Here is a 24,221-nt window from a genome sequence, read left to right as displayed (position 1 = left end):
GAGAATTCAGACGTTTGTCAATAAATGCCTTAGACACATTCTCTGTACTAAAATGGTATGATAGAGTGCCAAAGAAACCTTGTGGACCAAACCAAATCAGAAACCATTGGAGGTCCAGATTAAGAGGAGAAAATGGTGATGGGCAGGCCACATCCTGCATAAGGACCGTGAGGAATGTATTATGAGACAAGTGTTAGACTGGAATCCAAAGAGAAAAAGGAAAAGGGGACGTCCCAAACAAACATGGCAACAAAGCTTCCTGGATGAAGTAAAAGCAGCTGGCTTAACATGGGATCAAATCAAGACTATCACTAAGGATTGCAAGAGATGGAGAATGACTGTGGAGGCCAAAGGACTAATAAATAAATAGACAGGGACAAATGATGGAAAAGTCGCTGCCGCAAAAGCGATTAGAAAAAGCTACACAAATTGCAGAGTGCAATTTGCATAGCTTTTTCTGATAAAGCCTGGTAGTCTAGACCTAGCCTAAAATATCTCTGGCTGACTTGTGTCAGCTGAGTTGACAAGGGGCTGAGGGCCTAAAAACCTGCAGTGTATACATTCAAGCTTGGGTAGGAGCCACTCTAGGCCCCTGTAATAAGCAAGCCTAAGATCTAGACCGGGCTCTAGCCCAATGCCTACATTTCAGTCATAGCCCAAGCCCAGTGAGCGCCAGTCAGCTGGCACAGGCAGCCATTGGTGTTTTATTGTAGAGTAGGCATGCCTTTTGAGTCTATCGCTATAAGGAACTTTTAAAATAATTCTCATGTTTCTTCTCTGAACCTCCTCCAGTGTATCAACAGCCTTGTTGAATTGTGAGTCCTATATAGAGGTATAATATATGTCCAACAGGAGTAGAGAAGTTATGTGAAGGAGGATACGGATTTAGACTCCAAACAACTCAGGAAGTCAAAGTGCCACTAACATGATTACTTTCTGTAGCACCCAGATTCTCCTTGGAAGAGTCCTAAAGAATTACTGACCCAGTCAGACTGGGCATTAATTTGGGAAACTGAACAAGACAATAAAGTGGTTGCAGATGTAAACTACTCATGAGTGTTCTTTAAGGGAGACCTGGTGTAAATTCAGGAGGCCCTAGGATGCCTGATCACATGAGTAGAACTAGAGATTATATTTTTGCTGTGACAGCCACGTGGCCCTCATCCCTTATTCCCTGTTGAAGGTAGCAATGGGGAAGGGGCGAAGGTAACCTCCTATCCCTCTTCATCTATAATTCACTGTTTAATGGATGCTGAAAAGAGGCAAACTATTCAGTGTCCCCTTTACACGGAAACCAAAGCAAGAGAACTATTCAGGAGGTTAAAGGGGGTGGATACGTTTTAATCAACGTTCCCCCCCCCCCCCGTAAGAGTAAACTAAGGTGGCAACCTGCTGCCCAGTGTTCAACAAAATGGGGAGAGCAAAGAGGCTCTGGGCACCAGCTGGGATTGAGCTGGAGCGTCTTTATTTAAAACACCCCGGTGTCTTCTGACCTTCTCGCCCAGAGCCCTTGGCTGGGCAGGGCTGAGTCCCTTTGTGCTCCCACCCTCTGAGTCTCCCCGCATCCCCTCCTACTGACCGCCCGCCCGCCCGCCCGCCCGCGCCCTGCCAGCTTGCCCCGGCTCCTGTCAAGGTCGCCGTGCCGTCTGGAGGTGACAGATTCCCCACTTGCTGCCCCGGGGAGGGGAAGCCACTTCCCCAGCAGCCTCCCCGCGGGCGGCTGCGGCTGCTTCGCGCGCTCCCTGCCGGCCCCCCGGCCCCCGCACCAGCCGCCGAGCCCCGCTCACACCTGCTCTGCCCCTTCTCTGCGGCTTTCCTGAGCGGGGGAATTTTCCCTCGCTCCCTTGCCGCATCCCTCGCACTCGCGCGCACCCCAGCCCGACACTGGCACACACGCACGTTTCGGATCAGAGGCGCCTGTTTCGCCAGCGCCCCTAAGCCGGCTCCGCGCGCGGCCGCTCGCCGGGGCTTCCCGCCGCCACGGGGCGTCCTCCGCCCGCAGCGCTGCAGGCTCCGGCGGCCGGGCTCGCGCTCTGCCCGGGACCGGGGTGGGGGCTGCGCGGCGCCGGCCGAGGGGGAAGGGGCCGCGCCGCGCCCCGGCCGCTCCGCACCGCCAGCAGGTAGGGAGGGCGCGCAGGGACGGGCGGCGGCGGCGGCAGCAGCAGCATCCCCCGGGCTGCGCCGCTTCCCGCGGCTGCCTGCTCCCCTGCCAGGCTGGGGGGCGCTGCCGTGCGGGGGCGGGCAGGGGGGCTCCCCGCGCTCCCCCGCTGCTGGCTCTGCCCCGCACCCCAACCAGCATCCCCCCTCCCGCCGTGCGTCCCTTTCCCAGCAGCGCCCTGGCCACCTCCCCTCCCCCGCAAGCCCAGCCGCTGGCCCCGGGGAGCCAGAAAGTTTGTTGGGGGGGAGGGGGGCATCTTCCTTTCGGCAGCCGCGGGGACGGGCTCGCACCGGGCTGGGGTGCAGGGCAGCTGCGCTCGCCGGGTCGCTCCTCGAGCCAGGCTTGTTCCTCCGCCCCCGACCCAACCTGGGTGGGCACCCGCCGGCGGCACGCGTGGTGCCGACAGTGAGCGCATGGCCCCTCCGGCCACACGCCTCCTGCCCACCCTCTACCCCGGGCTTCCTCTTGCTGATTGGCTGGCGGGGTAAACCCTCCCCAGCCCTCCAGCCTGGGGAGCCTGCCCCGGAGACCAGCATCACTGGACCGTGGGTGAAGCCATCCCTCAAAGTCTCTCTCTGCAGTTCCCAGGACAGTTTGGTGGTAACTAAAGAGCAGCTGTACTAGGTGACGGCTTATTTTTTTCTTGGTCTCCTGGGTGATTGCTTAAGACAGGTTTCACTGAAGTTGTAAATGATAGAGGTCTTGGGTGTGCAGCCAGTCAGGGACAGAGAGATCCTTATTAGATACCACTTGAACAATATTGCTTGTAGCATATTCTGCCTCTTGGCAAGGGGATGGATTTGTGCATTAGGACTTGTCCATCTCTAATTTCTCTGTGCCTATTGCTGGGTTAATTTATTGTTGTGTGACATGAAGAGGGCTGGCTTGCATTTCACTCTTACTCTTCATTTTAAATGTACATTGGTAATGACTATCGGGCTCTTTAAGGAGAGGGAAGACATTAGAATAAATTCTATTCCGGGCTGAGAAAAGAAGGAGCTCTGAGGTCATTACTATGATTTGTGTACTTTATATTCATGTGTATTACTTTTAATATAAAAAACTCCATTGTAATATGTCAAAGCTTTGATCTCCTTTGGAACCTGCCTCATTTATTTTCTCTCAAATTTTATTGCAACAAAAAAGTAATATGCATTCATACATTAAAAAACACACACCTTGAAAGACCTTTGAAATACCATGTGCTGTGTAGGATGTAAAATTTCAGGTGTGTGAAAGAGTATTGGCTATTGGTTTTATTTAAAATATTTATTTGCAGCTATATCTGTGCATACATATATTCATCTGTCACTCTGTTTCTAAGTGTGATTGCCCTCTCCTAGACTCTGATTCCATCATGTTCTGATGATGCCATCACAGGCACTCACATTGTCTGGCAGTAATAATCTTTTTAATCCCTTGTTTAGGAAGCTTCCTCAGTGTAAAAATATGTGACATATTTACTGTTAGTATTGTTTGGAATTTCAGATACACTATCCTGCATTATCTTTTGTTATACTAAACACTGACTTAGACTTTTCTATCTATCCCAATGTTATGTAAATAAATGGAGACCCCAAAATGAATACAATCTGAATAGCAACATTTCCTCCCATCTGAATTATGAACTGTATGCTTCTCTAGTCCCCACATTCTATTATGTGGAATGTATACAGAACTTAGAGTGCACAATAATAACTCTAAAGCAGTGAGAGGAGGCTTGTTCAGTTGCAAAAAAGATATGATATTCTTTGACAATTTAGGGGAAATATTATAGATATGATTGTAGAAAATGATTGTGCATGTGCGTATGTGTGAAAAGTACTTAAGTTAATCTGCATTCATTGTCCAGGGATATTTGCATCCTTCCTCTTGAATCTTAAGTTTTAAAAAGGTTTCAGGTGATTCTCTCTCTCTTCTCATATTTCTCTTAGTCTTTATTTTTCTCATATATAATACATTAAGAAGTGACTCTTGTTAAATTTTAGAAAGGATTATTGTCAGGCAAACCGGGCAATAGATCATGAAATCAGACAATAGTATTTTGTTCCCTAGCAACCACCTACTGTGAAAAGAAAACAAAAGGATGGTGGATGCTTCCAAATCATGATAGTCATAGATTGAAACCCTAAAGCAGATGCAGAAGTGCAAGTGAGACTTGCTCCTGTTCATTTGCTTCTAAGCTGCTTTTTAAATATTTCCCTTTGGCAAAGAAGGGATTTACTGTGTTTTGCAATTAAACAATTAAAATTTCACTCAAATGCTTATATCTTAACAGTTCTGCATGTTAGAATAAAAGGGCAAAAGAGAGAGGTTTTTTTCAAGTAACAATTCTAAATAATTTTAAAAATATTTTTATCACTGGTTTTAAAATCTGACTTAACTGTATTACCCATTGTAAATAATATGCAATATTTATTGGATATTATAGTGATGAAAAAAGTATAGCCTGTGTTCTATCTATTGACATTTCTTTGAGTGACAGACAGTCTAGTAAGTAAAACCTATGGTGTCTCTGCCTAGTTCAAGACCTTGAGGCCCAATATACTCCCATTGAAATCAGTCACAGTAGGTATTAACTTTTATAAAGATAATAGTTTATTTTGATAATGCTATAAAGCCCCTAATCTGAGACTATAAACACTGAAATGAAATCTTGACGTTGGGCCATATTTTAATCTTAAATGCACTATATGCATTGCCATCTATCTGAGAAATCCATTATGGCATGCTGTAAATCTAACCCAGTATCTGTGTTTTTTGCCTATCAACTTGCAACTTTTTGACAAACTTTTGTGCTCAGAATTCTGGTGGTGATATTGAACTGTGGTTGTATGGGGGAAGTTGTATGGGTTAATGTGATGAGGGGGTTGTGCATTATACTTCTTGCTCTTGTTCTCTATAGTAGAATGTTACTGTGACTGTGTAGCCTCATGCTGGGCGCCCTCTTGTGGACTAAGGACAACCCTGCAAGCAGTCCCTTGCCTCAGTTTCCCCTTGTGGTTCTTCAGTAAATCCCTCAGATAGCTTTTAGAAATCCAGGAACTGCTCTTCTTAGGGTTCAGTTTGAAATGTTCAAAAAATAAACTCTCCCTCCAGCCTTAAACTGGTCATAGCTCCCACCTTCTCAGCTGTTTCAGCATCTTCTCTGCTTTACAAATCTATTCTCAGCCTTTCTCTCTCCCAGTTGAGGGCTCCCGATTTATTTTGAGCATTTGTTTATTTAATGAAGTTTTCAAGCCCACCCATTCTCTTAGGCCTTCCCTACCCATTCTTCTACTTCCCAAATGTCAAGTTTCTCTAAAGGAGCCTACTCACTCCCAGCAGCCTATATGAGTATGTCTGTGCTGCTTCTGGGAATGCCCAGGTCAATAAACTTAGGACTCATGCCAGCCCAAGCTCCAGCCCAAGTTGTAATGTTTACAAGCTCTTTTTAACTCACTAGTATGAGTCTGTTAGCTTGGGCTGGGAGACTCCCTCCCAGATGCAGTGTAGACATATCTGGTATTTCACTCTATTCTCTCCCAGAGGGTACAACTACACTACAGGACAAGGTCGAATTGAAATACGCAACTGTAGGTATGTTAATTGTGTAGCTGAAATCAAAACCAAAGTAGCTTAATTTGGTTTTTGGTGCTGTCTACCTTGCAGGAAGTCAAAGAAAGAACACTCTTTCCTCGACTTCCCTTACCCATGAAAGCAGGGTTACCGGCATCGACCGGAATGCCCCTCTCACTTTGAATTAGCTGTCATAACTAGACCATTACCTCAAACCCTGGAAGATCAACAGCAGCAGCTATACAGCAGTAGTGTAGACATACCCTCAGATCTCTCTCTGCAGGGTGAGCAGTTTGGCTTCTTTCTTCTGCTCTTATAAATATCCAGGTTATTCCTGCTTAATTGTGCCTAGTAAGCAGGCTGGCGGCCCCAGTCCTCTAGCCCATAAGAGGCAAAGCATACTGTGAAGGTTATGAAAAGTTCTTCACTGGGTTTTATGTGTTGATCTTCTGTAATATAAACAGATTCTGTTGCATAGTGATTCATTGTCTTATTCACACCCATACTGGTTGCTAATGTGAAGCAAGTGAAATAGACGTATTTATTAGATTCAGGAGAGTTAAAACATCTTGTATTTCCAAACTGTAATATTACAAGGAAGATTTGATACTAGGAGAGCAGCAATCTTTGATCATATATGCATTATTAAATAACAACATTTTGTATTGAGCATGGGAACTGGATACCCTGAGTGATTTCTGGGGGTTCACAATGTTTTTAAAAGATCCAGCATGTTGTCATATATGATTAATTTATATCACATATAGGTGTGTTTCTAGCTCATTTAAGACCGTAAGTAAGATACACACAATTTGAATAAAATGATTGAAGTTGAGTAGTGAGAGAATATCATAATTCACCGAGGTACCAGTAAGTAGCTGTTTTCATATATACATTTCAAAATGCACATTTTAGTAGTGTGCACAATTTGGTGTATAGCATATTAATCTGGATTTAGTAGCCTGCCCGATTTTGTAGTTTGTAATGATTTCTTCAGCATTTTTCTAAAGGGTCACTCATGAATCTGTGATCCACAGACTAATCTCACCATGTTTTAGAATAGTTACAACAATCCTACATCCCCTCCCCTTCCCCAACCCCCAGTTTACAGAAAAGAGATGACGAAAAAGAGACGTGTTAGAAAATAAAAAAAGTGTGGGGAGGTAAAAATAGAGGAAGAGAATGATAACTCAGCACATAAACCTAAGGCATTTAGAAATGATTTTTAAATACTCTCCATGTAACTCCTGTCATGACAACTGCTATAGTTTTTACTAGCAGTGAATGTAAATTCTTGGATTAAAGCTGCAACGTATTAGGGTTTTACTCTTTGCTTCACTTGCCCATTAACATCCAAAGTGTGGTTCCTTTTTCCCCTCCTAAATTCCATTCCATTCAAGGGGCAAAGGCCAATATGGTAACCAGAAAGCAAGTGTGAAAAATGAGAATAGAAGAGAGGGGTAATGCCTGAGGGTAATAGGTGCTGATATAAGACACAGTCCCTAATATCAGGATAGTGTGGAGAGGATAAAGAAAAGTTATTTATTAGTTCCCTAAATAGAAGAACTAGAGGACACCAAATGAAATTAATGGGTAGAAGGTTTAAAACTAATAAAAGAAAGTTCTTCTTCACACAGCATGTAGTTAACCTGTGGAACTCCTTGCCAGAGGAGGCTGTGAAGGCTAGGACTATAACAGAGTTTAAAGAGAAGCTAGATAATTTCATGGAGGTTAGGTCCATAAAAGGCTATTAGCTAGGGGATAAAATGGGGTCCTTGGCTTCTGTTTGTCAGAGGCTGGAGAGGGATGACAGGAGACAAATCGCTTGATCACTGTCTTTGGTCCACCCTCTCTGGGGCACCTGGTGCTGGCCACTGTCAGCAGACAGGATACTGGGCTAGATGGACCTTTGGTCTGACCCAGTACGGCCATTCTTATGTTCTTATGTTAATATCGTGACATCTGGTTCTGATAATATTGCGACATCTGACACCCTAATAGACTGGGCCTCTTCATCTAAAAGTGTTCAGCAGCCTGAATTAGGCATTTGTCATTTTTATTCCCCAAGGCCCCCTTTTCCATCTGTGAAATGATGGGCCTGACTAGTTGTCACAGATTTACAGGTATGGAGCTCTCAAGCAGCGACGGAACAGCCCCTGAGTGGCCCTCCTTGAGGGCCGCACTCTCTCTCTGAGATAACTCCCTTGGCTTCACCATCTCCTGGGACCGAATCTCAGAGCTGTCAGCACACCTGCATCATGCCATAAGCTCTCGTCAGTGAGTCCATTCAAATTGGGCACCTGGGGAAGGCTTGCACACCCATAGGGAGCAGTGTACCTCAACTTCCTTCAACTGGAGTGACTCTTCAGGCAATGTTGTAAAAGTAAAAAGAGTTTATTAACTGTCTGGAACACAGTGTACAAAGTTCTTAGATCAGCATGCAGAATGGAAAAGAAACAGAAAAGTTCATCTAGGTAAGTCCTCAGCCCAGAGTCTCCTGAGTCCTGTCCTGAAGTGTGTGACCTGCTTCCAGCAGCTCACACTGTACTGTTCATCTGGTTCTCATTTCTTCTTCTTCCCCTTAACTCTCTGTTTTCCTGCTAGCCAAAACTGGCTGGCTTCCCAGTGCTGGCTTCCTGGGGATAGTGGGTGCCAAGGTCTTTAGTTATTGGGTTACAAAATGTCTAGGCTATTGTCTGAGCCGATGCAGCTAGATGATAGTCATACCTGGGTCACTGCAAAGATAAATAACTTTATTCCCACCACCTAGTTAAACATGTAGCACATAGAGAAACCAAGGGGAACACATTATTCATATAAAATATAAAGAAAATCCCACTTTATTACACTAGTGGACTAGCAACATATCCCCACTTGACCCCGGGTTCTGGGGAAATTCCGCACAGAACTGGGGTCAGCTGGGGAGTCCGGCTCTAACCTCAGGCTCTGCAAGGCATGCAGTGTAGCATGGAGCCCGGGGTCAGCAGGGGACTCAGAGTCCCCCGCTGATCCCGGGCTCCATGGCTTTGAAATCCACAAGAGCCCCCCCCCCCCGCCTACTCCCCTCTGCCCTTGGGACTCTTATACATTTCAAAGCAGGCACCTGTGTGCAGCCTGGAGTCAGCGGGACTTCCCACTGGCCCAAGGTTGTAGGCAGAGTTCTGCATTCTTTCTTTGAAATGTACAAGAGCCCCAGTTGGGGCTTTTGTACATTTCAAAGGTGGAATGTAGAAGTGCTTATCAACTAGTCAAGTAGTTGATGGAAATTCCATCAACTAGTCAATTAACCACATTTTAACATCCCTATCTCCAGACCATGCAGTTACATCTACATTTCTCTTTTTAGTCCTAAAGCATGAGCCCTGCAAATCCAGTCTGTTGATCCAGACTCTAAGGGTATGTCTACACTGCCACCCTAGTTCGAATTAGGGTGGCTAATGTAGTCATTTGAACTTGCAAATGAAGCCCGGGATTAAAATATCCTGGGCTTTATTTGCATGTTCCCGGGCGCTGCCATTTTTAAATGCCCGGTAGTTTGAACTTCCTGCCCGCAGCTACACGCGGCACGGGCTAGGTAGTTTGAACTAAAGCCCCTAATTCGGACTACCATTACTCCTCCTGCAAAGAGCTACACAATTAATATAGCTGAAGTTGTGTATCTTAATTCAACTTTGTCTTGTAGTGTAGACATACCCTAAGATGTTACAAAGAAGCATTTTTGGTTTTAATTTGTCTATCTGCAAATTTTGATGATTATCAATGGATACTTTTCCATTTTTTTTATGTATGGTGAAATTGACAATCCTCAAAGCCGAGTTTAAGTTTGGTATGCAATGAAATGCTATAATCTTTAAAACTAACAAGATTTTCATTAATGATCAAGGAGAGAGAGAGAAGAATGCAAATAGTGAGAGAACAACAATGGGAAAAAGTGCAGGTTCATCTGGGGAAAGTACTTAAAATATACACACTTAATGGGAGGGAGAAACTTGAAAAGCAACAATGCTAGAAGAGAGCTAAGAGTAATAGATGATAGAAAATTACGCAGTCATGTGATACAGCTTCAGAAAAGGACAGTTCACCTTTGAGCTAAATATGCAAGGGCATCATATCATACAGCAAGGAGATGGGAATTCCTTTCTGCAAGATGCTGCAGTAAGCATACCTGCAATTTCTGGATGCAGCTGTTGACAAATTGGATGGAGTATTGTTCAGAGAAGAGCAACAAAATTATTCAAGGGCCTGGAGGCGTTGACTTATGAGAAAAAGTTAACAGATACATATATCTAAAGAGAGAGTGAGCTTTGCAATAAATTACTCATAGACTCATAGACTTTAAGGTCAGAAGGGACCATTATGATCATCTAGTCTGACCCCCTGCACAGTGCAGGCCACAGAATCTCGCCCACCCCTCTTAGAATAATCCTCTCACCTATGTCTCAGATATTGAAGCCTTCAAATACTTTGAAGGCCCCAACATGCAGAGAGTCCTTCAGCTGTGATCTGTGCCCAATGCTACAGAGGAAGGCGAAAAACCTCCAGGGCCTCTGCCAATCTACCCTGGAGGAAAATTCCTTCCTGACCCCAAATATGGCGATCAGCTAAACCCTGAGCATGTGGGCAAGACTCACCAGCCAGACACCCAGAAAGTTCCCTATAATGAATGGTCAATTAGTTACCAAAAGAAAAAAAAACCAAACAGGATCCCGGGCCCGATACTACACTCGAGCTTACCTCACCTTACGGCACACACAGACGTACTCTCCCCCTCCCCAGACGTCCCCCAGCGTTAACAGTGTACAACTATTTCAAGATAGTTAATGTAAAGGAGAAAAATAATTACAGGCAGTCCCCGGGTTACGTACAAGATAGGGACTGTAGGTTTGTTCTTAAGTTGAATTTGTATGTAAGTCGGAACTGGCGTCTAGATTCAGCCTCTGTTGAAACTGACCAGCAGCAGCTGAATCGGACACGCCTGGGGCAGAGCAGCTGGGGTGCTGCTGGGTTGGTCCCGCAGCGCCGCTCCTCGGCGCTACTGGACCAACCCGGCAGCACCCCAGCTGCTCTGCCCCAGGTGTTCCCAAGTCAGCCGCTGCTGAAACTGATCAGCGGCTGATTCCAGGAAGCCCGGGGCAGAGGAGCTCTGCCTCGGGCTTCCTGTAGTCAGCCGCTGATCAGTTTCAGCAGCAGCTGACTTGGGGACGCCTGGGGCAGAGCAGCTGGAGTGCTGCTGGGTTGGTCCAGTAGCGCCGCACCTCGGTGCTGTGGGACCAACCCGACAGCCCCCCATCTGCTCTACCCCAGGCGTCAGCGAGAAAAGCCTGGTCTGCTGGGGGGGGGGCCCCACTAGCTGCACCCCTCCCCCAGCAGACCAGGGAGACGCGGAGCGGCTTTTCTCGCCACGGAGGATGCGGGCGGCGGGATCACCGAGACACGCCGCGGTCCCGCTGCCTGCGTCCTCCGCGGCGAGAAAAGCCACTCCGCATCTCCCTGGTCTGCTGGGGGGGGGGCGCCCCCTGCGCTGCCGGAGGTGATGACAGTGGGGGAGGCACCCCGCCCTAGCGGGCCCCCCCCCCGGTTCGTAACTAGGGGTCCGACGTAAGTCGGACTGAAGTAACCCGGGGACTGCCTGTATTTAATGTGGTACATGGGAGGATTCTTGGGAATAATGGGATGAAATTAAGAAAAGGATATCTTTGGTGGAGTATCAGGAAAAGATGTTTGCCAGTAAGTTGTATCAGGCTGTAGAATAGTCAAGGGAATAGTGAAAGCCCCACTGATTGGGACATATTTAAAAGTGGATTGGATTAATCACTGATAAATGTACTGCAGAGAATAATCCTGCATTTTCCAGGTGATGGAGTGGATGATTTAATAGATCTCTTTCATGTGTAAATTTTATTGTTTTAATTTAAGAGGGTTAGGAAGTAGATTAGATTTTGGGCTTACCATTCTTTACACAGTCTCTGTATGAACTACAATATTTATGTTTTCGCAAAGTAATTTCCAGAGTAGGAACAATTGTTTTGAGCTTTATAAAACTGTGTTGTGATCCTGCCCTAAGTCATAGGATCAGACTGAGTTGGAACTTGAAGAGGGGCATGCAAGAATCACCTCTAGTAGATGGCATAGGAGATGCTATTGACTCCTCAATTAGCAATCCTGTAAGGTTAAGGGACATTGTGTTAATGGAGCAGCCATCACCCAGTTGAGAAATAAAATCAGACCCAGTGCTACGAGGTGGCATTTGGGGCTGATGCATCCCTATTCCCACCTCCTCTGAGCTCACAGCTTCTACGTCATGTAATCTGGGTGGACTCTGGACAACTGCTCATCAGTGTCTCTTTCTGGCTGCCTGCCACATTAGTGGAGAAGAAGAGAAAGAGAAGCTCTGCAAGCTTCATTGAGCCCTGATGAAGAGAGCATCTAACTCAGCTCCTCTTCTCACACAGTCTGTAATAGGAGGAGAAAGGGAGCCGGGACAGAAACCTGCAGGTGGGATGCCGTGGTGCTTGTTGGATCAGTTGGTTGATTGAGGGTGCATGTGGGGCAATGAGTGAACTGAGTATGAGACATGGAATGGTTAGGGTGGTTCACAGAGAATTGCGAAGAATGGAGTTGGGGAAGACTGAGAGTGATCAAGTGAGAAACACAGTATGGACTGGTCAAAATAGAAGTTGAAGGAGATGGTAGAGATTGGCTTGACTTGAATAATAGAACACTCCAGAGGTCATCAAGTCCAGTCCCCTGCCCTCACGGCAGGACCAAGTACTGTCTAGACCATCCCTGATAGATGTCTATCTAACCTGCTCTTAAATATCTCCAGAGATGGAGATTCTACAACCTCCCTATGCAATTTATTTCAGTGTTTAATGACCCTAACAGTTAGGAAGATTTTCCTAATGTCCAACCTAAACTTCCCTTGCTACAATTTAAGCCCATTTTTTTCTTGTCCTATCCTCAAAAGCCAAGGAGAACAATTTTTCTCTTCCTACTTGTAGCATCCTTTTAGGTCCTTGAAAACTGCCATCTGAAAACTGTTCCCTCTCAATCTTTTCTTTTCCAAACTAAACAAATCCAGTTATTTCAGTTTTCCCTCATAGGTCATGTTTTCTAGACCTTTAATCAGTTTTGTTGCTTTTGTCTGGACCCTCCAATTTCTCCACATTTTTTTAAAATGTGGTGCCCAGAACTGGACACAATACTCCAATTGGAGTGTCATCAGCATAGAGTAAAGCAAAATTACTTCCCGTGTCTTTCTCACAACACTCCTGTTAATGCATCCCAGAATCATGTTTGCTTTTTGCAACAGAATCACACTGTTAACTCATATTTAGCTTGTGGTCCACTATGACCCCTAGATCTCTTTCTGCAGTACTCCTTTCTAGACAGTCGCTTCCCATTCTGTATGTGTGAAACTGATTATTCCTTCTGAAGTGGAGTACTTTGTATTTGTCCTTATTAAACTTCATCCTATATCTCAGACCATTTCTCCAGTTTGTCCAGATCATTTTGAATTATGACCCTATCCTCCAAAGCACTTGCAACCCCTCCCAGCTCAGTATCATCTGCAAATTTAATAAACACAGTCTCTATGCTAATATTTATATCATTGACCCCACTTGGTATGCCCTTCCAGTATGACTGTGAACCATTAATAACTATTCTCTGAGAATGAATTAAGAGGTATACTTATGTGTGTTAAAGTTACACAGATATTTGTAGGATCTGGGCTTACATGTTGGGATCCACTGGAATGATAGGTATGATATAAGTGCAAGATTATTGTTATTCTGTCTGCCACTCCTAAAAGGGCAACCATGTCTTCACCAACCTTAGCTAATGTTTGTTAATGTTTATGTAATTAATAGTAATTTAGCACGGTATACAGATACTTGTAATTTCACGTTAGCGCACAGCATATTATGCTTTAGGTATACTTGGTCTCATCAATAAACAAGAAATAAGTTCTTATTAAAAAGTTGTTCCTCCTCAGTATAATTTTAAAAAGCCAAATTGTCAAATAAAAGTATTTGGTTGCTTAATTTTTGTGAGAATTTTAAAGGGGAGTTCAGCTCATAAGTCCCAACAAACAGCAGGATATATTTAGTTAGGCAGAATATGATGATTAGAGTTGGAATTTGGCCAGAATATCACTGTTAACACCCTTTCAAGAAATCTAAAGATTCCAAGGGGAATGTCAGACATCTTAATCCTTGTTATATGATCATTTAAAAAAAGTTAAAGGAAACGCATGTACATCCACATGTGTTATGATTTCAATAAAAATCTTTTTCCTATATTGCCTTATATTCTGAAGGGCATTAACGTGCCTTGCATGTTGTAGTGGAATGGTTCATGTACAGTTGAAGGGCAGCCACCTCTGGAGTGGAACGTAACAGGTGTTTAACAACATTCTGCAATCCTATTTAGACATTTCTAATGCACTTAGTGTTGTACACAAAAACTTTGTGATGGGAAGTGATGAAGAAATGAAACTGAAGTATTGAACTACAATTACTAGCTGAATTTAGGAGGATAAAATGTTATTACTTAAATTAAATTGCCCACAACAATGATGTTAACCAGATCTTATGAAAAATATTGTGGGATCTTCAATGATGACAGCTAGCTTTATCTTTCATCTGAAAGTAGCTAAGTGTCTCTTAATATTCTGCTGGTGTGGCAGCATGGTCAAGGGCGCTGTCATATTGTACTGGTTGATCTGTATACAAAACAAGAGTCTATATTGCTACCAACTAACAGGTTTACTTTCAAGTGATGGGGCCTAGGCTTTGGTGCCAGGGGTCCTTGATTTAAATGCCTGATGATGACCCATAGTGAAGGTTGTTAGAAGTGTTGGCATTATTTCAACACTGACTCAGAGGAAAGAGTTAAGTGACCCACTTAGTTCATGAGGGTTTTCCTTGAAAGAATGACCCAACTTAACCATAAGATCTTATAAGGTCATATACTAAAGATGGAATAATTATAAACACACACAGAAAAGCTTGCTTTTACAATCCTCTGCTAGTAAATTAGGATGACAGCACATACATATAAACAAACTCTCTTGACACATTTACTTGGTGCAGAGATGCAACATATTTATACTTATTCATGCCTCCCTTGTATGTGGATTTTTTTGTAGTTTACATAGTGACAAGATATGCAGAAGAGTGGTTGGCAGTTTTATCTTAATGCCAGTTATAAACACTGGACACTTAAGTACAAAAGAGATGGAAATTTTTATTTCAAATGTTTCTTGAGTTTCTTAAAAATAAGAGCTCCTCTGGCAGATTTCTTCTTGAAAAAAAGAACCTTTTGCTGATTAGATAATTGGAAAGTGCACATATCTTAAAGGTGTGAGGAGGTACCCGGAGTGATGATCTGCTTTTTTGTATCTGGTCATTTGTCTTCTAAGAATCATAATGAAAGAACAACTTATTTTACTTAAGAGCACACAGTTGGTATTTTCAGTGTTAGGGTGCATCTACACAGCCATTCTGTTATTTCAAAATAATTTTGAAATAACAGATGGCTTATTCAGAAACCTGTAAACCTCATTCTACGAAGAATAATGCCTATTCTGAAATAGCAATCTCGAAATAAGGCGTGTGTAGACCCTCCACTGCTCCTATTTCGAAATAGCCTCTCACCAGGGTCATTCTAAGTTATTCCTCCCCATTGCCTCCTGGGGCTCTAAATCAAGATAGTGTATCTGCATTAAGGAAGTCTGCCTCAGACTAATTTTAAGGCTTTCCTATAGTGTAGATGTGTTATTTTGAAATAAGCTATTTCAGAATAACTATTCCGGAATAGCTTACTTCGAAATAAGCATGCAGCGTAGATGTACCCTTAGAGAGTTGGTCTAATTTTAACTGATAATCTACATAAGAATATAACTATGGCCATAGTGGGTCAGAACAAAAGACCATCTAGCCTTGTGCCCTGTTCAGAGGGAATGAACAGAACAGGGCAATTATGAAGTGATCCAACCCTGTCATCCAGTCCCATCTTCTGCCAATCAGAGATTTACGGATGCTGAGAGCAAAGGGCAGTGGTTCCCAACCTTTTTTATACCATGGCGCGGCAAACTCATTCAAAAACTTTTGGCGGACCAGCACTGAAATATTTGCATATTCATTATGGTAATTAATTTGTTTACATGTTTGCATATTCATTATGATAATTGTTTAAGTGGTCACATAGTGAATTTTACATTGCATCTGTGCACACACAATACAAATCATTCATTGACCTTAACCTGTGTGCTGATTCCTATACACTTAACGTAGTTTAGTTTTTAATAATCAATATTAGCTTAGATTTTATTTTTCCAATAGTTTTATCAGTGAAAGCAAAATTATATGTAGGAAAGCTATGCCAAACTAATAGTTGTGGAAGAAAACATTGTCCTCACTCTGTGTTTGTAAGCAACAAGTAGCGAGAGGCAGTTTTATTATGAGCTGAAGCAAGGGAAAAAGTGGTTCGGACGGGGGGGAAGCCCCCCCTCCGAGGCAGATCTTCGAATACAAGCAGTTATGAAGCAGTTTATATACTGTCCTTTAGATATAATAACAATAACAATTAGTCTCTCCTTCCCATTACAAACATCAATGGTTAACAGTTATTTTAGTTCCACCCAGATGCTCCTTATCTCAAGGTCCCTGCCAGAGTCAGCATTCTATCCTTATCTCCGAATGGAGGCGAGAGGCAAAGGCAGCGTCTAATTACAGATCTCGCATTGTGAGGCCACAGACTTAGCCTGACTCTTGCTCTCTTGTTAAGAAGACCAAGATGGCTGCACACAAATTTCCTTATTCCCTTTTCCTGCCTCCACCTAGTGACATAACCCTTCTTCAAATAATGTGAAGTCTAAAGGCACAAAAACATACAGTGTAGAAGATCGAAATCATGTGGGAGGCCCACTCTCCCCTCATACCTCTCGGAACAGCCCCAGTCCTCTCACCCCACCCAGCTGCCTTGGTAGTAGAGGCCCCTGTTCAACCTTGGCCTCCCTGCCCCAGGGTAGCCTGCTAATAAAGGCAAAGGCAGCTGATTCCCATTGAAATCAGTGAGAACTGAGTACCAAAGGATAGATCTGCACCCAAAGTTTGCCAATACAGATGTACCAGCAAACTTGCCCACTGAAGATGCAGCTTCTACTGACAAAAAAAAAAAAAAAAAAGCTATTTCCCCAACCAAAATAACAGTTCCCCAACCAAAATCAGCTATCCTGGTAAAAATATTTTTCTGGTGGTATAGTTGTGTCTACACCAGGTTTTTGGAGTATACTAGTATAGCAAAGTAAAAAGGCACCTCACTCGGCAGACACTAACATGCCAGCTAAAAATTCTAGGAGATTGTTGGCCTGATTCCAAATTGTGCCATTAAAAAATCTTGGGGCAGATCTTCCGCTAGCATAAATCAGTGTTCGGGGGAGGCTCCCACTGAGGGGGGGGGGGAGGGAAGGAGAGGGAGGAGAACGGGCTCCCTGGGGCACCTGCCCGTCATGCGGTGCTTGGCTCTGGTGGCTAGGACAGCTGCCCTCCATACAGCGGTTGGCCACAGCTGAGCGCCACAGCCACCCATCACGTGGACCCACCAGCCTGGAACTAGAACCGGGGTCACTTTGAGGGACAGACTTACCGTGCCCCCGGTGCTAGTCTCAGCACACCTGGCTGCCCAATGTGCCACTCACCCTGCTGCTGTGTGGGGCTCATTAGCATCTGGGGGTGTGGCCTGGTAGAGTGGCAAGGGTTTGTGGCCTGCTGTCAGTCCATGGACGGGTGGTTGGGAGCCAATGGCATAGGGTTACATCCCTGACCATCTTGGCTAATAGCCATTGATGAACCCATCTTCCATGAACTTATCTAATTCTTTTTTAAAACTCAGCCTTAAGGGGGTGGCCTTCAGAACACCCCTTGCCAATGAGTTCCATAGGTTAATTGTAATAATTCCTTTGGTTTATTTTAAACCTGCTTCATATTCCATTAGGTGACACTGGGTCTTTGTGTTATGTGAAGGGATAACACTTCCCTATTCACTTTTTCCACCCTATCGTCATTTTCTAGAACTCTGCATGTTTCCCCTCTTAGTCATCTATTTTCAAAGTTGAAAAGTCTCCTTGTATTGAAGCTGTTCCATATCCCTAATCTTGCTTAGAAAGTAGAGAGTGGAGTTATGAATTGTTAGAATGTTGTTAAAATCTGAAAACTGAAAAAATGTTTTAGGCAGATTTAGGCTTTTCAGTCCACTGCTAGATTCTGCAATTGAAGAAACAGAGGGAATGTTGAAAGTAGAATGAAAGAACTCACCATTGACATTAATGCAAGGTGGCTGGTTTAATGTGAAAAATGACCTGACAGTGGCAACAAGCGTCTCTACCAAGAAAAATGCATTCCCACTTAATGCTATTGATTATATCTCCTGAGAAGAAAAACACAAAATATTGTGTCCCCAAGTTTTTGAATAGGTCAACCATGAATGCTGAGAAAAGCATGAGGATGTATTTTCCACATACTTAGAGGACTGCTTCCCTTCCCTCCTTGCAAAAAGAAAAGGAAATGGAGATCTCTTCAAGTGCAGTCTTCTTAAACTTCTGGGCTATGTCTACACTCGCGGCTTCTTGCGCAAGTAATACGCAAATGAGGCTAAGCGTGGAATATCGCCGAGCCTCATTTGCATGCCTAATGAGCCACCATTTTTTTTCAGAAGAGGCTCTTGCGCAAGAAGGAGCATCTACACTGCCCCTTCTTGTGCAAGAAAAACCCTCTTGCGCAATGCCGTTCTTCCTGAAAAGTAATATGTGTAACAGCATTGCGCAAGAGGGTTTTTAGGTATGCAAATGAGGCTTGGTGATATTCCATGCTTAGCCTCATTTGCATATTACTTGCGCAAGAAGGGTTTTTCTTGCACAAGAAGGGGCAGTGTTGACGCTCCCTCATGTTTGGGTATTCAGGACCCTGTTTCAATCTCATAGAACAACTGTCCCAAAGCACACTCTGTATTTTGATAATTCTTCCACAGACACCATCATCTTCATTAATGGAAGGAAGAAGGAAGATCTATGCCCTAGCTTTCCAATGACACTTGTTGGGACCCTCAGGAAGATTGTCTCTATATTTTATTCACTTACCATATGTGCATATAAATTTGCACTGAGTATGGCATTTGCAGGACTCTGATCAAAACATAGTGTGCATCTTGTACAACAGTGGACTCGATAAAGAATCTCAAAACTTAGGAAAGCAATGGAAGATGATTTTGGAAAGACTTTGGGAGATTACAGACTGAAGACATATCCGTCTCAATGGAAATCTAGCTTGATTTAGTTAGTAAGCAAGGAACTGGAGCCACACAAAGACAAAATTGAAAAATGATTCAGAAAAGCTGTAGTAGTTTAATTGCAACAATAGATCCTAAATATAAAAGTAAAAGGTTGAATACAAAAAGAAACCTGAAATACTGATGATTGGAACAAAATCCATTTCTGTCATTTAAAACTGAATATCTAGATTTCCTCTCTAAATCTGTCTTTATGTGGAGATCACAATTCATTGCATCAAATAGTGGGAAATTAGGGAAGTAAAATCATGGAAGACAAGACAAGTGAATTCAGATATCTTTTAGTTTTATAAAGATCTGCTTTCCTGTGTAGCTCATTTATTAATTGTGTGATCTGTTAGGACATTTGTTCTGATTAGATTGAAACACTGTATTGAGTTAGGATGCTGGGATAGTGAGCAAGTTATTAAAAGTGTATCTATATCCAAGGACGGATACAAAAAGAGCGAGAAGTCGGACTTGATACTAAATGCATGTCTCATCTATGAACATTTTGATGTCTTACAAAGTGAACTGAATAACATATTTTGTATTTAATTTCATAAAATCTTTATTGACCTCTGGCTCTGTACATATGGGGAGGGCAAAAAGTTGTTTTCTGAAGAAGGGGGTGGATAATGGACTCCGTTTTCTGCCAACTTAAAATACACAGTAGCATTCACATCATTGTGAAGAAAGTAGCACATAGGTTAATAATAATTGTAGGTGATATTAGGAGCATCAGTGTAACCAGACTCCTTTTGTAATGTTTTCTGGACTGCCCTGTGTGTGTGGGGAGGGAAATAGTTCCTGTGCATGCCACATTGATGGAGATTGCCTCCTTGTAGGTATGTATAGATCAAGTATTCAGGTAGAGACCAGATTTTGATCCATGATGGCTTAAATCTGGAGTAACTTCACAGACTACAATGGAATCTTTCATGATTTATATCAGAGCAATTGATCACAATTTGGTTCTTAGTCCTTAGGTTTCTGATATGGTCATAAAAGGATATTCAACTATACATTTTCTAAATCTGTAATCTGTTCATTACTTAGTCCAATGTATTCATTCTGGAAATAGGTTGCTTAGCTTGGGTGTGTGTGTGTGTGTGTGTGTGTGTGTGTGTGTGTGTGTGTGTGTGAAATATCACATAACTAATGCATAGTGATGGCCTTAACTAATTGTATAATTATCCAGATATACTGTTATTTTCAGTAGAGAGAAACTCTGTTGTTGTAATGAAAGAAAGCACATTATTTTGCAGTAAGTATCCAATTAACTCATATAACCTGTATGCTTATTGTGCCTTGTGGAAGACCCAGGGTGATGTATAGTTATGAGAAGATAGAGACCTAGAGACTAAGGGGACAATACTGAAATTAATATCAGAATTAACTATATCAGAATTAACTAGTTATCAATAAAGTGTCTATAAAACATTTGACTTACTATTGCCATGTAAATATTAAGAGATAATTAATGTTTCAGTTATCATTTTTAGTGGTATTCTGACAGATGGAGTAATGGGATAAAATTTGGTAGATTGCTGTTTCTCGAACACTTTTCTGAGCAGATAGTTTAGTAACAAAAAAAAGTTATCCACATCCAACAATTTTAAATCTGTTGTCACACACAAAATATTCATGACATGGATCAGCATTCATGTTTCACTCCCTATCAGGACCTGGCTTAGCTTGGGGAAACTAAGGAGCCAACCAGTGGACCAAATTCAGTGATGAATCTGGTCATGTGCTGCCCAAGGCACATTGTCCAGATGTTAAGAAGAAGAATACATTATGTCCTCACTACAGCTTATTTCTTGTACGAATTTCAGGTAAAGGAATACATTTGTCAGTGGTTCCCAACTAGGGATGTAAAGAACGAGCCAACGGGATAGTCGACTAGTCCCTCCCGTCTTGCTGCCTCTATCAGAAAGAGGCAGCAAGGGGGAGGGAGAATAGGAGGGGTACTTGAAAGCAGCAGCTCCACATGGAGCCCAGGGTCATCTGAGGAGTCCCCAGATGATCCTTTGAAATGCTGGGTGGAGCCTGGAATCAGCTGAGGACTCCGCAGTTGACCCCAGGCTCTGTGTGGCATGCCAGCTTTGAAATGTACAAGAGTACACAGCGGGGGTCTCTTGTGCATTTCAAAGAGGAAGCACAGCATGGAGCCTGGGGCCCCCGCTGACCTCAGTCTCTGGTTCTCCCATTGACTCCAGGCTCCATGCGGATGCTTCCACTTTTAAATGTACAAGAGCCCCTGCTGGGGTTCTTGTGCATTTGAAAGCAGAAGCACCCGAGTGGAGCCCTGAATCAGCAGAATTTCCTGTTGGCCCTGGGCTCCACACAGCATTCCAACTTTGAAATGAACAAGAGCCTTCCCCCCCACCCCCGCTGGGGCTCTTGTACATTTCAAAGGCGGAATGTGGAAGTGCTTAGTAAATTACCCGCTAGTTAACATCCCTATTCCCAAACTTTTTTATGCTGGGGACCAGCAAACCCACTCACAAACCTTTGGTGGACCGGTATCATTCTATTTTCAAATAATGAATATGGAAATATGGAAATACAATGTTACCTGATTGCCTTTCCCCATCCCAGCCCCTTGTTCCCCAGTGCCTAAAACCCTTTGACTCCCGTCCGTATGCCCCATACCCTTTGACCCTTTAACCTCTGACCCCTGTAGCCCATTGTCAGCCGACGGTCAGGGCAGTGTGTGTGGGTATGTCTCCTAAGTCTTCAACTGCTAAGACACGAAGTCTCATCGCAGCAGGCAGCCCAGAAGGCTGAAAGGAGCCCCGAGTGTTTAACGTCCGTGACTTTACTGCTAGGACCGAGGTCCCGTCGCAGAGGGTAGCTAAACAGGCTAACAGACGCCCCAGTGTGTAGGAAGAGCTTATTACACCTTAGATTTTAACTGCTAGAACACAAAGTTCCTTCGCAGCGGGCAGCCTGGGAAAGGCTGGAAAGGTGCCCCAACGGATCTTGTCACCTGGGAGTGACACAGATCCAAACGCCTAAGCTCTTCCTATGTCTGTCTTTTTATGACCGGCTGAAGTTCTTTTAAATTGTGCTTGGTTCTATTACAGCAACTGAAGGAGTCAGGTTTAAAACTTAAACAGTTACAGGTTTATTAAAGGAACTTATAAATCATATGGTTACAATGGCTATTGCTCTATTTCTTAATTATTAGCAAAATATAGATCTTAAAATGGTTACAGGAAAAAGGTAAAGATAGAAAATAGAAATAATGGTACTAAATGACAGCTTAATCTTTAAAGAGCTCTAACACTATGTATATATACTTAAACAAAGGACTACATCTAGGTACAATTTTTACCCCCTTCTGTGCCTCTCGACTCCAGCGTGTCAGGCCAGGGCCGGTCTCTCAATTCCTCGGAAAGACGAATACGAGGTGGGCGTCCCCTCTGGAACCTCGGGAGGTCAAACACCAAACCCGATCAGCAGATAGATGGTAGATTGACACACAAAGCAAGTGTGCTGCTGGACTCATCTTTATACCTTTGGGTGCCCGTATTCTCTTTCTTATCTTAAGAGGCTAAATTTTACTGGTCCATTTTGTGGTGCTAGTTTTTACAAGCAGGTTACAAGTTAATTTACACTTGTAAGAGAGGAAGATAACTAAATTAGGACTGCCGGATGTTCTTGTTGGGTGGGAGATTCCTTCCCCTGTGGACGGGTATGTATTCGTATCAATATGGGTTAAGTCAAGGGCACGATGTACAGCCTCTTGGTCAACAATTAGTTTGACCACCTTCCTATCTCTGCTTACAGTTGGTCACGGTCACTGAGCCAGCATATCTAAACCTCCTGCTCCAAGGTTTTCAAAGAATATGCTGTTTTCCTGCTCTTATGTGCCCTGCATGGTTTTAAGCAGGCAAAGATGGATGTTAAAATGGGGCTTCATGTCTGGCTACACCCATGCCATCACCCTTTGCCCCATCACACCCTCACTCAATGCCCTTGCCCCCCCCCCATCCCAACACTTCACAGAGCTAGGCTGCCCCCCTAAGGAGTGTGGCTGTTACTGACACAGAGAAAGGGGGAGCTGCTTTTGGTAGTGTGCTCGCTCTCTTCTTCACATAGTGTAGCAGCAGTGGTATGGGTAACATCAGTGGAGGCACAGTTTAGCTGTGCTAAATGTATAACTGCTTCATTTAGGTGTACATCGTTTAATGTGTTTATTTGAAAACTGGGCACTTTAAATTCCATTCATCTGAAGAAGTGGGATGTGCCCATGAAAGCTCATCTACATTTTTTTTAGTCTCTAAGGTGCTGCAGAACTATTAGTTGTTTTTAAAGTTTTTCCTGTTCTTCTGAAGTTGGTACCCATGCTTCTGTGGTTATGATGCCATTTTGTATTCATGCTAGAGTATGAGTACACAACTTGTAGTATAGTTGTAGGCTAAGGTATATCTTGCCTGTAAGAAGCATGAGGAAAAGCCACATGGGAAATGTGACACAGCAAGCTTTTTATTCTAGTATACTTTGAAAGGTCAGCTAGAGCACCTTGCAGTGTTTAAAGGAAGCCTCTAACATTTTATCAGCCTAAGACATTCCAAGGAAAAAGGCTTACTTTAAAGTTTGGTTAAAGTTGAAAGAATCTGTCATTTCATACAAATATCATAAGAAAATATTGTAATTTTCTTACCCCAATTTATAAAGAGAGTGAGAAAAATAAAAATTCAACTAAAGGTTCCATTTTACAAAATCAAAAACAATCTAAAGTATGCCAATATACAGTTAACTGTAAAGATCACCAATACAACTGTAATTGCTCGTATCACCCCAAGAACAAAGAGAAACAGAGACCATCATGCACTATGATCCCATTGATGAACACAAAAATATGAAACCCTTACCTTACAATACTACTTGGAGCAGGGACCATTCTGCATCTGTGCAGGCATTTGGCACGGTCCTGCTTTAATGCCATTAGCTGTGCATTTTAATGCAATCTCATTGTTAATTTTTTTGTGAAGTGGCACTTTAGATTGGAATTTCCCAGCTAGTGCTTGGTCTTGTTTTAATCGAAAAAGACACACTTCGTTAAGATATTTTTAAATATTTATTCATTGCAATCTTTATTTTCTTTTAAGCCTCTCCAGGAGTGGGGGTTTTTTTCGAAGGAGGTCTCTCTCTAAATTGTAAC

General features: G+C 43.3%; 1 protein-coding gene across 21 annotated transcripts in view; it reads left to right on the top strand.

The window, feature by feature from the left end:
- The first annotated feature begins 1,807 nt into the window (after nucleotides 1-1,807).
- ENOX1 (ecto-NOX disulfide-thiol exchanger 1) overlaps nucleotides 1,808-24,221 on the top strand; it is a 562,199-nt gene continuing 539,785 nt past the window's right edge. For 15 of the 21 annotated variants that reach the window (XM_075918964.1, XM_075918976.1, XM_075918974.1 and 12 more), the window contains exon 1: nucleotides 2,544-2,782. The gene's annotated coding sequence lies outside the window, so the exon portion shown is untranslated. Of the gene's footprint in view, nucleotides 2,121-2,532; nucleotides 2,783-24,221 lie in introns of those variants that run through there. The other 6 variants (XM_075918965.1, XM_075918981.1, XM_075918972.1 and 3 more) reach the window with 3 other exon arrangements.

The sequence above is a fragment of the Pelodiscus sinensis genome, chromosome 1 (assembly GCF_049634645.1).
Source record: "Pelodiscus sinensis isolate JC-2024 chromosome 1, ASM4963464v1, whole genome shotgun sequence".
Lineage (NCBI taxonomy): Eukaryota > Metazoa > Chordata > Testudines > Trionychidae > Pelodiscus > Pelodiscus sinensis.
Note: the sequence above shows the minus strand (reverse complement) of the source record. Positions and strands in the feature narration are given on the sequence as shown.